The sequence below is a fragment of the Cavia porcellus genome, unplaced genomic scaffold, assembly GCF_034190915.1.
Source record: "Cavia porcellus strain 051 isolate PalLab524CR breed Dunkin Hartley unplaced genomic scaffold, mCavPor4.1 scaffold_15, whole genome shotgun sequence".
Classification (NCBI taxonomy): domain Eukaryota; kingdom Metazoa; phylum Chordata; class Mammalia; order Rodentia; family Caviidae; genus Cavia; species Cavia porcellus.
In genome coordinates, this window is record NW_026947498.1 from 43,463,048 (window position 1) to 43,476,808 (window position 13,761).

The 13,761-nt window shown below is 32.5% G+C and overlaps 1 protein-coding gene across 10 annotated transcripts in view; it reads left to right on the plus strand.

Moving 5' to 3' along the window:
- Epha6 (EPH receptor A6) overlaps positions 1 to 13,761 on the plus strand; it is an 806,211-nt gene that overhangs the window by 476,305 nt on the left and 316,145 nt on the right. The window lies entirely within an intron of this gene.

Consider the following 13,761-nt stretch of genomic DNA (forward strand, 5'->3'; position numbering starts at 1 on the left):
AGTACAATACTTTAATAAGTAGAAACTCCTTCACCTTACAGTTTAATTGCTTTCACATTATTTATAAAATTCAGTTGACAAGAAATTGTAAACTTGAATTACAACAACCTAAAAGCAAAAATATCCTTTGTCACTGAGTTTAAACATATATTCCACTAAATTAGAAAGTCTGTGTTAAGGAATAATAGAAAATAACTACTGAAGTCAAAATCTTTTTACATTCAGTTTTTCAATTTTATTTTACAAGAAGCGAACAAGCCAGCTTTGCATGATAAATCAATTAATAATTATATTTTCCATTTTGCAACTTAAAATTGCTCTCAATTATTTTATTTTTCCATATTGTCTGCTTCTTTAGTTGTAATGTCTTTATCTTCTTTGTTTATACTTTTCCTTCCATACTCTGCATAGTTAAACCATTCTTGGTATAGATATTACAGCAGACCACATAGGCAGTGTGTGTTTGGTATTGCCTGACAGATTCGTTAGATATTGCACCAGTATTACTTCTAGACTATTGACAAAAAGAACATTAAAGAAAAAAAATAATGTAAAGATTACATGCATAGTGTGCCAAAAAAATGTATATAGACTTCAGCAGTTCTCCATACTAATAAATATCTGGAAACTAAGGCCACCACCCTCTTGTAATTGTGGAGGCCAAAAGTATCTTGTAAAAATGACTCAATAAATTTACTATTATACAAGGTTTTTTTCCTGATGTGTACATTTTTGGCAGACTCTTTTTATGGGATTTATTACTATAAGAATGTCTTTCCATTCTACAAGTTACATGAAGCAAAGAAAAATAAGGAAGTTCAAATTTTCTCTCTGAAGTTTTGAAATTTGAGTCTACTAATATAAACTGACAATAGGCACTTTGGCAGGAGAAAAGGTATACTCATTATTATAATAAAGGTATACTTATTAACACGTATGTATATGTAGTAGCCACACGAGGTATGAAACTCAAGGGAAGGTCAGATAGTTGAGACACAAATGCTCTCTTTGTTAGGGGAGAGAGAATGTGGGACATGTGGACAATCTCAGAGAGTTACTAAATAAATTTTAGAAGAAACTATTGAATTGGAAGATCAGACAACAGCCTGAAATAAGGGCTTCTGGATTCTGCATCTGCTGTTTGACTTTCAGTCTCTTTCCCTGTGATGTGTATTTAATATTCCTTGGTTTATGAAATTTCAGTTGAAAGATGGATGGTAATTAGTTTTCTTCTGGCAGATCTGGTCTTTAGGTAGATAAGAAATTTTCATGAGAAGCCCTTCCTGCATCACTGCTTTTCAGGTGCTCTCAGTTTGAAGTCAAAAGAATATTTTTGGGTACTTTATTCTAAGCCCTAACATGAACATCACTAATAAATGTAGTTTTTCTAAAGAAATATAGGGGAAGTTGAGAAATAGAAACTTCCCTTTATTGTGCCATTTTGTGAGCAAATGTAGCTCAGCTAAAGGCAGAGGAAACTCATTAGCATGACCGTATTCATTTTTGGCACTGTTGTAACTTCGGCATCATGTAGCCAATAAAAGCTGACATTATCATTAACAGATGTGGATAAATCCATAGCTTAAGAAAAGAATTTACTGAGTTTGAATTAGGTTACACATTTTGCACATTAGCCAGTCAGTATGGGGCTCAAAATCTAGCAGGGCTAGCCTTCTAAGTTTTACAGCTGGTATGTACTATGCTGCCATAGGAAAATATGTATTTTCTGCCCACTAACTTAAATAGATCTTCATATTTTAAAAATGTATGGTTACTTAAAAAGCAATGCCACAATGAGACAAGAAGCTTTTCAGAATGAAATTATTCCTATTTTATAAAATCATTGTGTCATATTTCATGTGAAGAAAAATTACTGATTCATTTTACAGTTACTTATACCTCATATGTCTGAGAATGAAAATAACTTGCAATATTTCCCAGTAAAAATAGCTTTTAGAGTTTCAATAAAAAGAGAACCACTTCATCTAATTAAAAGGTAGGAAATCAATGCAATTCTATAGTATAGTAATTAACATTACATCCATCTTCACACATCAATATGTAGCATTTGGATTTATTATGTAAGTTGTATTTTAATGCTGAAATAGATAATATTGCAAAGGGATTGTTTTGTAAAAAAATGGCAATGGTCCACTGATAACAGATTAGACATCTTGTTGCATGCCAAAGATTCCTAATTCATGTTCTCACTGTGACTCTCGTTATACTCTTGGCCAGGACAAAGTCAATAAATATCCTTGTCTCAGACATCACATTTATAAAACAGAAACAAAGCTATCAACTCTTTTGTTGGATTTTAAATATTAATTATAAGTAGATCCCAGAATGTAAAACACCAAATCAATATTTTAAAGAATCATTTGAACAACAGGAAAATATTTACCATATAATATAGAATCAGAAAGCAATATAAGGATATGCACAACCAAATAAAAAATAATTTTCTTTTCATATATACATAAATGTGTAGACAACTAGTCAAAGATACCTCAATACCAAATGAAAATGCAGATACAACTTACCAGAATTTGTGGGATGCAATGAAAGCCATCCTCAGAGGAAAATTTATTGCACTGAGTTCCCACATCAGGAAAACAGAATGAATACAAATAAATAACATGATGCTACACCTCAAACAGCTAGAAAAAGAAGAGCAAGTCAAGCCCAAAGCCAAAAGAAGAGAGAAAATTATAAAAATCAGAGCAAAATCAGTGCAATAGAAACAATCCAAAGAATCAACGAATCAAAGAGTTGGTTCTTTGAAAGAATAAATAAAATCGATAAGCCCCTAGCCAACCTTATTTTTAAAAAGGAAGAAAAAGCTCAAATTCATGCAATAAGAAATGAAAAGGGTGAAATCACTACAGACCCAATAGAAATACAGAAGATCATCAACACCTATTTCGAAAATCTCTACTCTCAAAAGTTTGATAACACAGAAGAAATAGACAGATTCTTAGAAACATATGAAGTGCCAAAGCTAGATCAAGAGGATGTAAAACTGTTGAATAACCCAATCTCTGTTAATGAAATTGAAAATGTAATTAAGTCCTTACCCACCAAGAAGAGCCCAGGCCCAGATGGATTCACTGCAGAATTCTACAAAAAATACAAAGAAGACCTAATGCTGACACTCCTCAAACTATTCAAGGAAATTGAAAGGGAAGCAATCCTTCCTAAGTTATTCCTGGAAGCAAATATTACTCTAGTACCAAAACCTAAGAAAGACTCAACTAAAAAAGAGAACTATAGACCGATCTCCCTAATGAACACAGATGCAAACATCCTCAATAAAATATTGGCAAAAGGATGCAGCAAATCATCAAGAAGATTATACACCATGACCAAGTGGGATTCATCCCAGGAATGCAAGGATGGTTCAACATACGTAAATCAATAAATGTAATCCACCATATCAATAAAGCCAAAAATAAGAATCACATGATCATTTCTATAGATGCAGAAAAAGCTTTTGATAAGGTCCAACATTTATACATGATAAGATCTTTACAGAAAATTGGAATAGATGGTCTTTACCTCAATATAATAAAGGCCATTTATGACAAACCAACAGCCAGCATCATACTAAATGGCCAAACATTGAAAGCCTTTACTTTAAAATCAGGCACAAGACAAGGATGTCCTTTATCACCACTCCTATTTAATATGGTACTGGAAGTACTAGCCAGAGCAATTAGGCAAGAGAGAGAAATAAAAGGGGTAAAGAAGGAAAAGAAGATTTTGTAATCGCCAGATCTTGGAAACAACCCAAGTGTCCATCAACTGAGGAATGGATAAAAAAGTTGTGGTATTTCTATACAATGGAGTATTATTCAGCTATAAAGAAGGATCACATTGAGATATTCATCAATAAATGGGCGCATCTTGAGACCATACTCATAAGTGAAATAAACCAATCTCGCATGTGTGAATACCGAATAGTTTCCCTAATGTAAGTAATGATTCAAATATATAAAAATATGTGGTAATCATGATTCCCCATTATGTGGCCTTGAAGCCTTATAAAGTTTTCACTTATTAATTGGAAAGGCTTTATTCTGGGCTTCTTGATATGGAAATATTTGAAGCTACAGTATATGAAGTTACATTCAAATATTTCAAGCAAAAAGACAGACACTATGGTAACTACTATTAAGTCAGGTTATTTGGTGGTGAAGCACTAGGTTGCTGAAACAGTCATGCTTTGACCTGTATTGTTATATTGTTATGTCCTGTTTTATCTCAATCTCTCCATTACTCTTTAAAAAATTATTTAGTTATTTCTTATGTTTGTTTTAATTAAGGGGAAAAATTAAAAAATTAGCAGGATATATAATAGTAACTTTTTTTGATTTCCTATTAACTTGTTTTGAAGTCCTGTAATACTCCCACGATCTTGTTTTGACTGATTAGACTCTGTTCCATTCTGTATGATAGTATCAAGTTTGAGGGTATAGGCAACTACTTTGAAGGCAATAAGATTCACTAAGATGCCCATTCTGGTTTGACTATTGTCTCCTTTGGAAGTCCTGTAATGTTTAAAATGCTTAAGTCTTATTGGTCTTGTTCTCTACTGTTTCATTCAGCTTTATAATACCTAATGAGATAGACAATTCTTTTTAAGGAAACAAGAGACATTGTTGATAACCTTGTACTCTGTTTTACATCAGGTGCTATGTCTATCCTTGGTTTTGACTGACAGCTCTGTTTTGCCATATTTGACTTTATTCTCCCCCCCCCCAAAAAGTAATAAGAACTAAGGAGTAATAAAACCGAAAATGTGTAAGTTTTGCTGTAAAAAAGAGAGGGAAAAAAAGAGCTCTAAAGGATACAACAGCAAGTGTGTTTAGTGGTGTTAAATAGCTGACCATATTAATGTTTTTGGTTGGATCATTGAACACAACTGTTTGCAGTCTCACTGTTTGAATGTCCACTTTGTATGCTTTGATACTGTGATTTGAGCAACTATCTCTAAGATGATAATATGTAATCTATTAACTGGTGATTTCTTACTGTTTGTTTTTTGTACTTCTGTATTACTTGTACTCTTACACCACTTTGTTTTGTTTTGTGTTTTTCTCTTTTTCATTTTAAATAAAATTAAAAAAAAGATACCTCAATACCAAAATACTTCAGAGAGAGCATAATACAATTAAGACCATTTAAAATCTTCCAGTGATTTTACATTCTAAGTATATATATTGTGTATCTCTATCCATAATATGATTTCTTCTGAGCAGATAATTAGGGCAGCTTACAATAAAACTCATTTAAAAATCTAACTTTTTTGTAATAGGAATCTAAATATTATACAGTAAGAAAGTCATGATGCAAAGTATATATTTATATATGTATACATATATACCTACACACAATACCATTTTAAAATATAAATAGTCCCTCCCAAATGAGTATTTATAACTTACTATGTAAGTATTAAAGACACTTAGAATATAACTAACTGCATGCAAATGTGTTTCAGGCATTGCTTATCTAGGGCTAGGGGTACCAGACACATTCAGACAAAGACAGAAGACGGGAAGGTAGCAAATGTGAATGGATGGATGGGTGGATGGATGCATGGATGGATGGATGGAATGGAATGGATGGATGGATCCCAAACAGCTTTAGTATTTGTCTTTAGTAATTATCTACCCAAAAGCTGACCCCAAGACAAAGATTTGTGTGCAAGGGATTAATTAAGAAGATTTCCAGCAGCAAAATGCTGCCCCTAGCAAAAATGGGGGCAGCAGGCACATGGAGGAAGATGCCAATCAAAGTCAATTATGACTTAGGGAAGATCCGAGTCTAAATTATATCTCAGAGATCATCCTGTAGAGAGATAGAACATGGGCTTTCTTGCTTTAGTTCAATTCAGTCATTATATATGGGACTTAATGAAATACATAGATAACATGCAGAAAAACATAAGCACATTTAGTTTTTTTAGTGGCTTCAGTAGGATCTATGGAGTCAATTACAGATACAAGCTCTTAAAACAAAAACACAGAACCTAAGGAGTGAGAGCAGGGAAGGCAATTGTCTTAGGTGATCTGCTGCTACATGCTTAGAGAACTATTGGAGGATAAATCCTTGGCTCATGATAATTTTCATATTTTTGTAAGTGTTCCATATTAGTACAATAACATTACCCTCACATTTTCTTCTAAATCAAAGTTATTCTATATTTATTCCTAAATTTTATCTATAACATCAATATTTTTGCCATTTCTATAAAAATTCATATTATTTTATTAATTTCTTATTGTTTTAAGTACATTTTTCTATGTATAAATTGGAAAAGAAGTTAATCGGCTTAGAATGTAAAGTGCCTACAAATTCTGAGGACCAGCACCTTACTATTATTATGTTGATCTTTTCTAAGAGGATGCAATATATTTCTTTTTAAAAACTGAACTACATTCAGTGTTAACAAGATTTGATTTTGGTTCATATAGTAACTGTTCTTAGTCTTGTTTTATTTAAAAATAAGGGTCTAGAAAGATAATCTCTTATAAGTGTAGGTATACTCATAATTCTAAATGTATTGATGTCTGTACTGTTGTCTAGGTATATTATTTCATCCATAACATAGCTATAAATTTTCATTTAAGTCTACTGAAATTAAGCACACAATTTTTAAAAATGTTTCACCATATAGAGTGGTATTACTCATATCATAGCTACATTTTAAAAATTGAGATCCTGCTATCATTGTCTTCTGTATGGGTGTGTGCACGTGTGGTTTCTCTGTGAACCTATATGTGTTAAGAATGGTGTACAGGAAAAGACAGTAGCTTAGCCAAAGCATGGTAATTGTCTTCTGAAAAATATTTTTTTCATTTGTAACAGGTAATGTTAAGAATCCTTCAAATTCGTCAGTTCTTTTCCCATATATAAAATGTAACTTTTAATAATTTGTTTTGACTTAAATTTTATTACAATCAGTTAAAAAAGAAGCCCTCGAGCACCCTAAAACTATACTGTCCACATATTTCTTCCACTGGAAGATTATCATTCTTAAATTCTGTGGTTACCTGAAATAACCGTCAGTATTCCTGATAGCAATGTAAGCTTTTTCCTAGCTTGTTTCTCCAAATGTTTTCAGCTTCTAAACATTACTCAATTCCACAAACAGTTCCATCTTTTCAAGCGTTCATTATAGCAACCACTTCACCCTTAAAATCACTCTTACATCTTAGTCCATTTTGTGCCACTATGGAAAGATACAACTATTTGTTTCGTATAGCTGTTGACACAAGGAAGTCCAAACGCATGGTGGTGGCAAGTTACTGCCTCGTAAGCAAGTAGAGTCTCCAGTTCCAAGAGTGCATTATCTGTGCCATCAGATGGCTGCATCTGTGCAGGAAAAGTGAAATGCTGTTCTTCACATGGAAAAAGATGGAAGGGAAAGAAAGGGCAGGAAATAGCACCAATCCCAACTCTAAGGGTATATCCCTCTTAGCCTAATCCCCTATCAACAGCTCCATCTCTTACCACTGTCACAGAGCAACTAAGTCTCAACGTGAACTTGGGAAAGGATAAACATTCAAGCCATAACATCCTTCCTTTACCCCTGTCTAGAAAAAAGAAAGAAAGAAAAAAAGAAAGAAAGAAAGAAAGAAAGAAAGAAAGAAAGAAAGAAAGAAACCCTTGGTTTATGTATGTATTGGACTCTCTCTGCTAATTTATGAATTTCTTTCAACTATATTCTACTGAATTAATAAGATGCACCTTGTTTGGAATTTATTTGTAGGAAATGGAGAAGACAACCAGTTACTGTAGAATTACCTCTAAGGCTTAAGTAAATAAATAAATTGAAGAGGGAAGAAAAGCCTGTATGACTTTCTGTTTCTATGTATTCATAAGATAATCTAATATACAAATACCCACAAGCTGGGAGAATATTTTGTTACTAACACATGTAAGCACACAAAAGCAATGAATTTCTTTTTTCTGCCGTCATATCCCCAGCACTTGGAATGACACACAGCTAATAATTACTAGACAACATTCTTGGCCAATTAAATGCCAGAAACTGTACTCTTGCTTTGTGTAGATTAAATTATAACTCTTAACCATTTGTACCATTTGAAGTAAATATGATTACTGCCCCTATTCTAAGGTGATGAAACTAAGGCACAAGAAGAGTATTCAAGTCACCAAAATGGCACAAGCAGTAAGATGCTCTCAAACCTGGCTGGGATACCTTGTCTCACAGTGGCTTCTCAGAAAATCCGTGCTTTCTGCTGATGCTGATTTTGTAGTTTCCTGGAGGTGAAACACTTCATTACTCTCTCCTGCCCTTTGCATCTGTAAAATGGCAGCAAGGAAGCATACCCATCTCACCAGGGTGTTGTGTAGCTCCCCACTAATTACCGACCAATAGCTCATTTTGCAAACTCGAATCCCCCACAGCAGTTATTATCCTTATATTCAGTATTTAAAGACACAGTGACTGGTATAGTGTTTCTTTAAAGTATTCTAATTAACTTTTACCACCATCAGCAGTTTTAAAATTTTTAAAAAGAAAACTCATCATGAGAAAGGAAACATTTGTTACATCCAGATGGTCAATAATAATCCACAGAAAATACTGAGTTAATGTGACTTGCTATTGTTTCACCTTCTCATGGATTATAGAAATAGCTGAGTTTTCATTAAAAACATATAATTTAATTAACACTAACAACAGTATATTATTAAAAGCTGCAGAGAGTTGTGGAAAGGTTTTCATTGTGGGAAATATTTTTATCAGCAATCAGAGACAATTTAAAATAGCCTCTTAGGAGAGTGAATTTTTGGTGTCCTTTTAAAAGTTACATACTGCTCATTATGGTTTCTGTCTAAGATGTCCCCTGAAGCTTCGTGTGTTCATAGGTGGGGCTTTTTAAAAGAAGTGGCTGAATCTGAAGTAAGTGACTGATTCATGGTGCAATGCTAGGATTAAAGGTAGATGATTACTGAATCAGAACAGGGATTGGTTTGGCACTACTGTAATCTGGGTAGATTGGGTACAATGAAAAGAACAGAAAGCGGCTTGTCCCTCCCTCCCATTTGCTGTCTTTTACCTGCCATGAACTGTTTCTCTTCCATGAAGCCACCCTGCTTCAGAGCCAGCCAGTTTTGTGCTGAAGCCTCTACAAACTGTGAGCTGAAATAAAGCTTTCCTCCCTTCACTTGTGGGTATTTTGTCTTAGCAGTGAGAATCTAACTTTGTACCAATGTCTCTTTCTTTTTTTATTCCTTTCTTATTCTACTTTCTAAAGATAGTTTTCCAAGAATAACATTTAATAAATCTCACTCATTTTTCTAAAGATATATAATCTGTGAGTATGCAGCTGTGTTTATATAAAAATAAAGCAATTATTATAGCAAGAATCAAAAAAGAAAAAAAAATCCTTCCTCTTTATGGTAAATACACATTTCTTATTTTCTTTGGTAGCTGTTTCTTTACTTTTCCCAACACAAGAGACTTTTCTCTTCCAGGAATGTCTCTCTTACTCCCATCCATTATTTAGGCACAGAAATTTATCTCCTTTATTCTCTGCTTCCTCTTTCCCCTGAAACAGTAATAATGAACCTTTTAGGGCTTTCAACAGCCTGATGCAGCATCGGGCCATAAGTTCAACACCACTATAAAGCAAATATAAACTTACATTTAAGCCTAAATGTGGTTTGTGTGCAAAGATCACACCCTCTGTGGAAGCCCATCTGGTTTGTGAGCCCAGGTTTCCCAATAGTGCCTAGAGTGGAAATTCTCATGACAGGAAGGCTGTTATTTGTGTCAACACAGCACCAACAACAGTACTATATCTGTGTGCAGAGAGTTATCAAAATAGGAAGAAATGAAAAGTTATTTACCCATTGCATCAAGCATAGAATCTGCTCACACATGAATGTTACAAATGTCTGTGATTGTTTTAAAGTTCTTCTATTTCATAAAATTATACGGTACTATCTCAGTTCATGAATGTTTCTGTTCACAAACAATTTGGATTATAAATCGAAATGTTCTACAAAGTTTTACTTTTGTTTGTGAGCTCTACATGGGGTGATAAACAAGCCTTAGGCCATCTTCCTCATATGCATATGAACAAGTCATGTCTCTACCATGAAACCAAGTTCATGAACCAAGGTACTACTGAATAATCTTTATTTTTCTTAAAAACTTGATATGCTTAAATTATAGAAGGTGGATCTTAGCATGCTGAAGATATGTTAAATCCAAGCAAGGAAAAAAGTACTAAACCTAAGCCTTCTCAGACAAAAGACAAATTAACATGAGAAAATTTATTTAATTCTATTTTAATGATATGAGAACCTTCAGATTCAAAATTGAAAAAGACATATTATATATATATATATATATATATGCATTTTTACAATTAGTTTTAATGAAGAATGAATTCTCATGGAGAAATATGCTGGGTCAAATATGGTAATAAACTGGTGAGAATTTAGGGAGACCTGTTTGTTCAAACTTTTTACTGTGTCTCTATATCATCTCAGAGAAAAGGATTTTCCTTTATTTTAGTATTTTAGTGAAATCACCTCTTCAAATAGGGTCCCATGACCTGCTTCATGGCAGATGTGCAGGAAAAGGTTAGAAAAGGACCTTTCTGCTTCTATTGTTTTCTCAAATGTCATTGAAGTAGCAAAGACTGATTCACATCAATGTCTAAATTTATAGACTAAAAGAGATGTTACAAATATAATGAGTATCAAAAGCTTACATTCTGGTTTCTAAAAGTGGTATAATATTATTTTATTCACTATTACTTGAAGGGCCTCGGCTTCTGTTGGTGGCATGTAATTCCTAGAATTGGAGTTTTTGCATAAAAGTAGATAAGGTTAAACATTAATCACTTATCTGCTAACTATGCATATGTCAGTCAGCCTTAACTTCTACATTTTAATTCAGTTGCACATGTTAAAACCATCATCAGTTTCTTCCATGTTCCTACATTTCTTAAAGTGTTTCCTCTTCACTTCCATTCTGTGTGTTATCACAGTTTTTTTAATGTGGTTAGGATAAATATACCATTTGTTTGTTTTCCAATTTTGAAGTTAGATATAAGCACAACCTTATTATCTTTATTCTGTATTGTTTTGCTATAGAAAACAATTGAGAACAAGAAAAGAATGAAAGATTTAATACTTTTAATAAAAATATGAAAAACAGTATAAGAAATTTTTAAATTACAACAAAGTACATAAGAAACAAAGACAAAACAGTAATTTCCTTATTGCCAAGTTTTGCATTTCTAAGGAAAATGATAATTACATAAATTTCTAACTTAAAGAATTCTTATTGTTTGGACAGAAGAAAATTGTCCAAGGTGGCAAAGTGGAATAGATTATATTACCCACAATATTACCCACAATAGTAAATTATCAGAGGACCACAATGTATGGTGAGAATGGTGAGAATACAGAAATAGTTCAAGCCAGCAGGCATGATGGCATATGCTTATAATCGTAGCATGTGGGAGACCAAGGCAGAAGGATCGCTGTGAGTTTGAGGCACCATAAGCAAGTTCAAAGTCAGCCTGCACTACATAGCAAGACCCTGCCTCAAAAAAAAAAAAAAAAAAAAAAAAAAGTCAACAACAACAAGAAAAGTGGCTCAAGCTGAAGTAATAGATTAATATACACCAAAAGTCAGTATGGGCTTATGCTATGAAAATTTAACTTTTTTCTATTACAGTTTTATTCTTTCAGAAAATCTAAGTAATAAAGATAAATTAAAATCTCCCCTAGGGCTGGGGATATAGCTCAGTGGCCCAGTGCCTGACCAGCAAGTATGAGGTCATAAATTAGATCCCCAGTATCAAAATAAATAAAATGAATAAATTTCCTCTAAAGTCCTAATCTACTTTAGTTTAAAAAAAAAAACTCTCACAAGCATTTTTAATGTAACATTGTCATAAATTCAAATTATAGCTAACATACATTGGAAAATATGGATATAATGCTGTTATTTTTGAAAGCCAAATATGTAAGACAAGTATCTAATTTTCTGTCCTAAAATGAAAACATAAATGTTGCTATATAATACCTGTAGACAAATCTATTGTATACCATAGATATTTTAATATACAATTCAAGATAAAAGCTGAAACTACCTCATCTATGATTAGCTGGTTTTCTCTTGTTTACTGGATTAAATAATGTCTCCAGCCCTTGTCTGGAGAAAGAGAAGATTTGCTTATTTCACCTATAGTTAAAAACAGAACTTTTTTTTTCCTATTCCAAATAATACAATTTTCAACTGGTAGCATAAATATAAACAACATTTCATATTTTTTTTCTCTTCTGATACTTTACTGCTACTCTCCTTAATCAGTGAGTCTCAAATTGAACAGATACATTTACTTTCTTTGAGAAATTTGAAGCATAAATCATGTGGTGTTTAAAAGATGACTTTAAAAGATGAGAACTTTATAGGGATCTATTGTTCACCTCCATTTGTCTTCAGGGATATTTCAGGAAATTCTAATAGAAGAAATATAGAACAAACAATATGGCACTAAAAGTTACTTTTTCTGGTAGCCAATCAGAAATTTAGTGGGTCTCTTCCTTGGAGATGTCCCTTTCTAATAAATGCTTTATGCAAGATATGTGTATATGTGTACTTAAACTTGGCATTTTTAAACAGAATTTCTATTAAGGTTTGTAGCTTTCAAAATATAACAAAAAGAAAACACAAACTTTTAATAAAAATAAGTCATAAGAAATCTGTCATCTTCATGAGCTGCATTTTACTTGTACAGTTTGACTCTATTGGCAGATTTTTAACTGCCAAAGGAAAACTCTAATATTCAATGTGAAGCTTTCCCAGAGGTAGATTACCCTTGTTTATGGCACGATCAATATCTGAATCTGTTGGATAAATTACAAAATAAAAAATGAGCCCGAATCTAAAATATCTGCACACTTCTAATTGTTGAAATCACTGTTCAGAAGTTGCATTATGTTAGAACAAAATCTTTGTGTTGATATCTGAATTATGACAAAGATAAAATAATACTACTATTTAATACGCATTTCACCTGTCTTATCTCATATGAAGACAACTTAATTAGATGCTAGGTAATTTAGAGACACATACTTATTTCATGATTAGCACTTACATTTAATCAATGGCAATAAGATACTGTGATTAAAATATATTTAGATATTAATGAATGGTAAAAATACATTAGTTTATTTCATTTTTAATCTGTAAATCATTTATATCTTGATGAATTTTTAGTCAGTTCACATTTGTATTTATTAAATGAAGCATTTGACACATAAGAACAAAAATACATTGCAATTTAAAGTCATAACCAATATGAATTAAAATTACCTGCGTAGTTTCACTCTACTATCAATTCTAGTTGCAGAACTCAAGTAAGTCTTATTAATGCTTTTTGCTTAAATTTCTCCCAGAAGAATTGAAAAGCTCTTATATTATTTTTAAGCTCTTTATTCAGTTCCTTGAAAATTAAATGAAATAATTGTCTCTCTAGTCATAGTGGATTTGGATAAACTTAGGTCATAATTCAGGCTTTAATACTAATTAGCTGAATAACCATAGACAACTAGTAATAGACTTTATTTTCCTCCTCCGTTAAGAGAGAATTTATAACCACTATACAAGCTGTCATGCAGAACGAACTAAATGAAACTTTCAAGTGTAAATCATTTCACTTACTGCTCGTAATGAATACTCCATGTAGTGAGTATTTAATA